Below are 9,534 nucleotides of genomic sequence, written 5' to 3' on the forward strand. Positions count from 1 at the left end.
TCATGTAGTAGGTGATTTGTGTCATTGTTCAACCATTTTTGTGTTTTTAAGGTGTAAATTCAAGCCCTGCTCTACGTGCGTGGGTCTGTGTTTATAGTGTGATACTGTGGTAGTACGGGGGCATGAATTAAGGCCGGGAGGGGGGTCAGGCCCAAGAGTGGGGGTTAGGAGGGGATTAGCTGAGGCCAGTTGGATCATTTTACAGCCGAAGGACCCCCCCTCACCCTCTGCAGTCTCCTGGACAATGAGGATTAAACTCCTCTTGTTCCTCAACTCCGAAAAACGGCAGGACGACAAAGACACTATTCCTCCTGGGTCCCCTGGCTGTGGCTGGGAGCTGAGTTGAGGGGAGAGGGAGGGAGGGAAGGAGTAAGGAGGGAGGAGGATGAGGAGGAGGGAGGCAGGAGGAGGCAGGGGGTCCATCATAAAATTAATCCCTTCACAGTTTCCTCTGGGTGCAAAGTGAGATATGAGGCAGACATGTCTAATGAAACGCTACAGTCATCTAAGGGCACAGCGATAAAAGCATATATTAAACTAATGGAGCTCGTCATTAGTGCCTCCATTAAGCGGATCGAGAGGGTTGTGCTCTCCTTTGGTGATCAGCCCGGAAGATTAATCAATTCCAACAAAACTCACTTCCCACATTCTTCATCGCTCGTGCAGAGGTTGTGTGGCAATATCTGAGCTCACTTACCCATAATCCTCTGGGTTGAAAGTACTGCGTTTTTATTTGAAATTTTTTTCATGAAAGGAATAGTATAGGAGTTTGTAAAATATGCTTCTTCACTTCCTCGAGTTAGATGAGAAGATCGATACTGCTCACATATCGTGTGCGCTGAATATGAAGCTACAGCCAGGAGATGTTAGCTTAGCTTAGCGTGAAGAATGGAAACAGGGGAAGACAGCTATCCTGGCTCTGCACCCAAAGATCACTAATTAACATTTTATTTCTTGTCTGTATATTATATGTTTATTATAGTGTGTTGCTGTTACACAAAGGTTATGTGCCTGATCACGTGTTGTTTTTACACTTCAGGTTTGTGTACAAATGGGACAAACGTGATATCGTGTTCACTAGTAATAATCGAAAAGAAAATAAATAGGCGTATTTACCAAATGTAACCTTTAATTAGTGAGCGCTAGAGGTGTTTTTACCTTTGGACAGAGCAAGGCTAGCTGTTTCCCCTTGTTTCCTGTCTTTACGCTAAGCTAAAGTAACTGTAACTATCCCTTTAAAATGACATTGTAAGGCTGGCTGCAATGTTTTTATCATGTATGTACTTGGGCCCTCTGTGAATAAGAAGTATCATGAGCTTAGTAAATTGAAAAATAAATCCTGTGTAAAAGCCAAGTGTTGAGCAGTGTGAGATCGTAGCCTGAGGCATGGTGATTAAGTGCGCATGGGGCAAAGTGTCCACCCATGGACGTAGCACTAGAATCAGTATATGCACAGGCTTATTGAATGAGATAGATTTGGTAGCCCTCAGTGTTTGCAATTACAATTACTGGAACAACTACTGCTGCTTATAGGAATAGGGGACAAAAGTAATTTTTTGATGGTGTAATGCAGAGGAGCAAATTTACTGGTCAATGTCCAAGTGAGAGGGGCAATAAAAGGGGAAGACAAAAGAAACAGTAGTCCACTGGTTTTAATCTGAGAATAAAAAATGAAGGAGTCAATATAGGAACGTGAAGAGAGGAGTGATAAAAAGAGAACCGAGGAGGAGGGCGAGCAGCACAACAGAACCGGGGGGAGTTAGAGGAGAGAGGAGAGGAGGGGCCTTTCATACAAAAAAGGCTCTCTTTTACTTATAGAAGGAAAAAAAAAAGAGCAAAAGAAAAGCTTCTTCTCGCCTCCTGGACGCAGTGTCAAACCCAATCAGTGTCTGGTTTGCCAGTGCTGCTCGTCTCCGAGGCACCGGCTCACAATGGAGGCGAGCCTCGGCCGCCACACCTCTCACTTCCAATCTGCATCCTCCAGGACAGGCCTGAGAGCAGGAGGCTGCAGGGAGGGACAACAATGCACCTCAAATGGTCAAATTCTCATAGAAAAATCCTCGTGCAGTGAGAATTGGATTAGCTAGTAAAAGTAAAAAAAAAAACACCCTTCAAGTAGCTTTATATCAGTTCATGTTGATTTTCTATAGTTAATATCAGTTTTTATTGTTGAAGAGTTGGCACAAGTATGATGTATGATAAATGGCTGGGTGTAGGTAGGGTTATTGTTCTTAAAGATTTTCAATACATACGGAAAGAATGGGACTTAGTGTCAGGGTGTATATACATAAAGCCAAACACAAACATGGATAAACTGCTCGACGATTACAACAACCAACAATCCCTGAGCTGCGGTGTCCCTGTGCTAATAAACGTGAGCAACAAGGCTTGATCCTTAAAAACCTCGCCACTCAAAAAAAAAAATGTCTATCTTGAATAGACACCCCCCTAAATCGCATTGTTGAGCAAATCCTGTATTAAAAGGAAAGAGTTACTCTGCATTTATACTCTTGAAGACTTTAGTTAAGCCAGTGCCTCTGCCACTTTGCAGCGCGGGCTTCATCGAGCCTGAGTAAATCCGTCTCTCAATGGCGATTGGCTGAAGCCGAAGGGGCCATCTTTTTCACACGCTTCCTCACTCGCCTACCCCCCCCCCCCACTCCCTCTCGGCTAGTGTTTACCCGTCACCAAACAATGGCTGGTTACTGGCAATTAAACAGCATTTTCCGAGGAATCCGTGGCACTGGTCTAATGGCATTACTGTTGGATGATTCAATCCTTGAATAGTCAACAGGATTTTGCCTCTCACCAGGAAAATACTGCTTCATCGAATTACCCGTATTACATAGATTTACCCAAAGCTTATGATTCAGGGTTCACAGATTACTGCTCTTCTAAAGATGGTGGGAGAAGGGAGTGATAGGCCAGGACAGTGATGACTCCAACGCCTCAAAGCCGGCCGCTGCTTTCACTGGCACACTCTTCTTCAAAAGGGCTAAAGTGGACTGAGGGTTTATCCAAAACCTTATTCATTTACCTGAATGCGCAGACGTCTTTGCTTTTATTGTGCATTGCTTTTCTGACACAAACATTAATATTAGATGATGCAAGTCTTGAAAAATGGTTTAGTCAATAACATTTACAGTCACACACACACACATGCACACACAAGCATATAGGAGCCAAACTGCACATTGTGCCCTTTGACCTTCCATGGGTCGAGTCGGGCTGGGCAGCCCAGGGAACCAAGAAGACCAGCCAAGTCCATTATCTCACAATGAAGGGCTAATTACTGGGCCTGCAAGCCTCAAATCACACGGCAGCAGACTGCCTGTCTCTGTCCTCCGCTCACCCAACATCTTAATTGCTCTTTTATTCTCTCTCTGTTTTTACTGTGCCTCTCTACCCGACTCGCTCCTTCTCTCGCCTCACCCATTTTCACACATAAAAGCAAGATGCTAATTGCCTGCTATGGAAATATTGGGCCTGTGATTAGCCAGGCAGAAGGCTTGGCTGGCCTGTGTTTTTCCTTTTCTGTGTGAGGGAGTGTCGAGCCAGCACGCCGGGCGTAAAAATAGGAAACTGCGGTCGTCGGCGGTGAAAGGAAACTCATTCGCATGCGAGGCAGGGTTGAAAGTGTGAGGACTTTTATTGTGTTCCAGTGACAATTTGTCAGACTGCTATGTTGGCGAAATGTGGATAGAAAATCCACTTGAACAAAATTACAGGAAAATTAGTTCAGTTACTTTCAGGCAGAGTTGGTGTATTGTTATTATTAGCACTGACATCATTATGAGACAAATTATTTGCCCCCTTATGATTTACATATCTGGACAGACAGTCTAGACTACCAACTGTCAGCCTGAATTAATACAGGAAAATAAAGAAAATACAGTATGATTAAATGCTGCCAGAGGTAGCCATAGGTTTGCAGGCTGGTGCATGTGAGTGGTGAGTCATTATTACCCAGGTTTTGTGTTTTTATCTGTGATAAGTAATTTACCCAAACCCTCAGTATGTTCTCCGCCCTGACCCTGACTTATTACCTCAATCTGCAAGTTATCCACTAATAATGGCTTTACATAATCATTTAACAAGACAACACAGGTTTGTCTTAATAGACTCCACTTTGGACTTACATACGGAAATGAGGCCCAGAGGGGGAATTTGTAGCATCCACTTTGCAGCTTCTGCTCTTCTTACCCTGCACTCTAACCTGCTCTTCTGCTGAAGAACAGTCCTTTTACAAGATATTTTCTCCAACTGGATGGAGAGATGGCAGCTATAACACATCTGTGACTTTAGTCTCTTTTTCATTCAAAAAGGAAGTAAGATTTGTAAGTATGCATGCACTGTATAATTGAATTTACCTTTTCGTATGTGAGTATCCACTACCAATAAAACGATAGCCAGCAACCTTCACTCTACTTGTTTCTGTTTTCCTATTATGCCTCTCTGCCTTGTTAGACAGTCATTTTAATAACTTTGATTCAGTCAGAGTCACCTGCCATTTGACCTCAACTTTGTCCCAGTACAAACCAAAAGCTTTCTGAGAACCATGGCGGATATTGAAATACTCTTTCAGACACTTTCTCTTTGCAGTGGTTCCTCAAGTGCTTTGTCCAAGATGTTGGAAAAAAATGGAGAAGGGAGACGGCCTGGTGTTCCCAATGGTGGGAGCAGCGGAGGGTTTGGGCAGTGCAATGATTGGTGGTGCTGGTGGTGGTGGGGAAGTTTGAGGGCCAAGAAGGGTGCAGGTCGGCTGTTCAAAGGCTGGCTTTTTGCATTGTTGGTCAGTTGGGGATTAAGGTCCTCTGTGCAGCAGAATAGCCCCTCTAATTAAAAAGGATAAGAAGGCAGAAAAATAGCGAGAGGCACGGGAGGAAGCAAAGAGAGAGGGAGAGGGGAGAGCAAATTTGCGGAGAAAAGAAAGAAAAGAAAAACTGTTTTCAGTGTCACTCCTGCAGCCGGGCCCGTCGATTCAGGCAGGATTAACTTTACACTCCTCCTCCCCGTTTCTCTCTTTTTCTCTCTCTGTCAATCTCTTTCTGTCATTCTTTCCATCTTGCAATTTCCGAATTTTGTTCTCTACATGCACCTCATTATCTCAAATTATAGTTAAACAATTCAAAGCATTTAGAAAAAGTAACATCAATCAGATTTTTTGGTAATTTCTTCACAAAACATTGATGTTGCAATGATAGACAGTGTAACAACTCGGTCATTTCAAAATACTTTTTAGCTGTTGAATTTGTGTGCAAGGTTACCTCTTACCGAATGAACCCAGCCACTGTGTGTGTCTGTGTGTGTGTGTGTGTGTGTGTGTGTGTGTGTGTTGCTTAGTATTTGCAGTCATCAGAATGTGAATAGAGGGGCTGTGTGCTGTGGCCCAGATGCTGGCTGACAGTAGGTGGGCTGTTTGCCGTGGGGATGCCAGGTTGTGTTTTTGTTTGGCCCTCCTCTGTCCCGCCTGCCTCCCTCCCCTCGCCTGGTGGGGGGTCCAGGGCTCCTGGGGCTGGTCCCTGCTGACCAATACCCAGGTATGAGTCCTCTCAGTTTGGCTAACACTAGCCGCAGGCCGTGGGAGGTTAACGAGGTACCAGCAGGGACAAGACATTCAACCCTCCCATGGGCAAACCACAAGCGGTGGATGTATCTCAATGAAGGGCATGAATATGATATGATATAAGCCCCGCAGTAGTGGGCACAAAGGGGGTTAAACTGTAACAATACTGCAGGTGCATTATAAAACACATTACACTGACACTCAGCTATCAAAGCCAAACAACATCTAAAATAGCAAAATCAATCGGCAAAATCAAGTAATTTCAATGGAATCAAAACAATCATCGGTTTGCTTTGCGATCCAAAAAAACTTTTGGCTTTAACTTGGTGAAATTTGGCGAATACATTGGCTGCACTGATAAATAGCAATAGCAAGCCATCTGGACAGTGATTACTTTTGAAGGAACAGAGAACCAAAGTCATGATGAATCTCTCAGCATATCTTTCATCGGTCTTTATGAAAAAATAAAGCATATTCCTGGAGTTTACTTCCCTTATCCCAAGACAAATCTGCATCCAATAAAGCAGTTGCCACTAAAAATCAAAACCTCTGTGATTTCAAGATGTCTTTGTGAGCACAGAAAAAAAAAAAGTACTGCACCCAGCACTGTGGGTGCTTACGTCATTGAAACTTGGTTTTCTCCATATCACAGAAAGTTATTCCTCCAGTCAGTTTTTAGCCGTGATCTAAGAATTTTTAAAATGTTCACTCCTCTTCCTCCAGCTGTTGTTACAGACCTGTTTGAATAAACCGTGACCCTTTGACTCGCTCATGGACTTGCCTCTGTAGTTGAGCTGTGACATTTAGCCCACGAAGGTCTAAGGCTTATGGGAAATGGTGTGGGTTAACGGCTGCTAAAGAACATAAATATTAAATAAACAATATTAGATCATTTTTTCAAAAAACTACCAGCTTTATCAAGAGTGACACAACATACTGTTGAGAAAAGCTCTGTTCCAAGGCTGGATTTCTAGCGATTAGCAAAGTTACAAATGTCAGTGGGATTTTGCATGAAGTTTCTACTTCTGGACATGAAACTGGAAGATTGGTTTTTACTTTGGCTCATTGTAGACAGCTGAGAGTTCAAAAAGGAAGAATCTATAGCTATTGAACTGTGTTGTTATGTATAGCCATTGTTGCGTTTACAAGACAAGAGGGTATAAAACGCCCTATTAGCAGCATGATGACTTCAGCAGAAGAAAAGATGTGATAGAGAAAAGAATTAATAATGGTGTTGCTTTCCACAGCTTGAGACAGCTCTTTGTGAGTAAAGAAATTAAGTTTGATACTGAACTCGCAACATTTCTTCTCAACTGGTAAGTAAATAACTTAATGCTAATGCTGGCTATGCAGTAATAGCAAAACTTATAAATAGTTCCTTTAATTAACTGTGTTACTGTAACTTATTGTAGCTACAATAAGCTTGTGAGCTTAGTGCTATAGCACTGTTTTTCCTCTCTTTAAATACTCCTTGTTAAATAAAATGTACAATTCTGAGGAAAAACTATCCCTGGGTTAAACTACACAGTAGTGAGAAAACAGAAAGAAGCTTATGACTGAGTAGTTTTAGCAAGTTGCAGATGGTTAGTGTGCTAGCTAAAACTAACCAGTTACAGTGGTTCATCATCAGAGCTGCTAGTCACTGTGTCACAAATCTTCCAGCATTATATCGTTGTGCTTCTTTCTGGTGTGACTGAGTTTTTATGGTGTCTTGCAAAAATAACCACCAGCTTTGTCTCAGTTGTTGTGCTCAGAAAAACCTGCTGTTCAAAGCTCATAGACTCCACAATAGTTCAATATCCATGGACGCTCGCTTTGGTATCTTGTAGCATCGTCAATACATGTATTGCTTCTTCTGCCAAGCCTATCAATAAATCTATCAATGTGAGGTTTACAGTGCAGATGGCAAAAAACAGTCGTAATGTTCAGTGTGGTTCTGTGCATGTTTGTATGTGTGTATCAGTGTGTAACAGATGGGGTGGGTTGAGTGGGCCAAGTCATTGATTTGACCTTGAGATGGACAGATGAACTGAACAGAAATGAGGATCTAGGAAAACTCAGAAATGACATGCTTAGATGTTAAATGATGATAGATAGATAGATAGATAGATAGATAGATAGATAGATAGATAGATAGATAGATAGATAGATAGATAGATAGATAGATAGTGCTGCTATTCTTTGCATTGCAGCCTGTATTATAAGGACAGTCAATAGAGTGAATGTTTACTCAGACTGTCAATAACTTATAAATATGTGATTCCAATTATGAATTTTTAAGAAAAAATTCTGAAGATAAAATCCCAAATAGCCACAAATTATTCTTATGATCTTTGTTATCATTTGTGGTCTATAACCATATTAACCAGTCCTGTGAGAGAGAAGTGTCTCGGTCCCACGATTCTTAGGCTTCAGTTCGTCTCCGCAGCAGCAGGAGAAACCGTGACTTCGTCAATTGGCCCGGAGACATGGGGAGGGCATATTGCCACAGACATTAACAAGCCACTTCACCTTTTTACAACCGCGGCCCCGTTTAGCTGAAATGCTCCCCAGGGCTATTAGATATCTTCCGATGAATTATATATCAGAGCTGAAGATGAAAGGACTCCGCGTGAGCCAAGAACATAGCTGTGGGACAACAAGGGGACCAGATACTTAAGCCCTGTCAGGCTGTTTGTTTTAGTATGATCGCTGAGGGAAAATGGGAAAACTCCACTTACAGTAAAATTGCATCGTTTTTTTTTTATCTTTATTTTTTTTATTTATTTTGAGAAAACTCTTTTAGTCCACCCCTTACCAAAATTAAAGGTCCTTATTAACGAAAACAACTATTCATGCAATCAAATTATGTATTTGCACGTAACAATAATGAGATGTAGCCTCCACATAAATACCATGGTATGGAGTCCATAGTTGGTATTGATTTCAGGCTTGTCTAACGACCCAGCAGCCTCACAGTCTGTTCATCTGGCATGTAGACTCCTAATTAGGTCTCTAACCTGCTGCTTGTTTGGGAGCATCAATCAAAACCTGCAGTCAGGGCTGATGAGGCCAGAGTTTCATCAAAAATGGTCATAGACCGGTAAGAAAATGACATTCACACTGAACTGGGATGATTTCAGCGAAAAGAGCAGAGCAGAATTGGCTCTATTGCTAATCCAGAACAGATTTTTTTTTATTTAATCCCAAAATGGAGAGAGCTCCCTGGACACAAATTGAGGTGGTGTAAGGGTGAGTGGTCGCTAAATCTACATGAAAGTAAATACTTTTTCAAGTGGTTCATGGTGGAGCCCAGACATTTTGATAAACTACACACAGGCCTACTTGTGGTGGGGGTGGGGGGTGCACAGCTTCACGGGCCACTTTTTTTTTTCTTCTTAAATCTCCTTTACAGGGTTACACAGAATCAAACCGTGACAGATCTCCAAGTTATTTTCACCTCTTGCTTGAGTTTTGCTTGCTCAGCTTATTCTGTCAAAAACAATCCGTAGCTATAGCTGCAGATTAACATCCTTTGACTCGTGCTGTTTTCTTGGTGTAAACCTGGGCCCATTATTCATCTTAACTACTGGGTTGATTGTCAAAATACAATAATGAAAATAATTATTTGGATTTTGCAGACTCGGTTGTGATTGGTTGTTGCAACACACCTGCACCTGCATATTGGCCTGTAAGAAGACTGTAAACACTTGGTCTTCTGATGAAAATAAAATGTACATACTCATAGCCTAATTGCTGCTGAATATAATGACTTAAATATTTATCTTGTCCCTAAATAAGACATGTTAGCTCTTTACAATCAGAGGGGCCACTGATGCTTTGGAGCTGATGTTTCCTCCAGCTGCAGCCTCCTCTCACACCTCTGCCCATCATATTTCCTCTCATTTCCATTGGTTGTTAAACTTCCTCACAGTCTCTCTCTCTCCATAAATACCGAGCATCTCTTAGTATTATCCGCATCCAACAAG

The sequence above is a fragment of the Seriola aureovittata genome, chromosome 19 (assembly GCF_021018895.1).
Source record: "Seriola aureovittata isolate HTS-2021-v1 ecotype China chromosome 19, ASM2101889v1, whole genome shotgun sequence".
In the NCBI taxonomy this organism is placed as follows: domain Eukaryota; kingdom Metazoa; phylum Chordata; class Actinopteri; order Carangiformes; family Carangidae; genus Seriola; species Seriola aureovittata.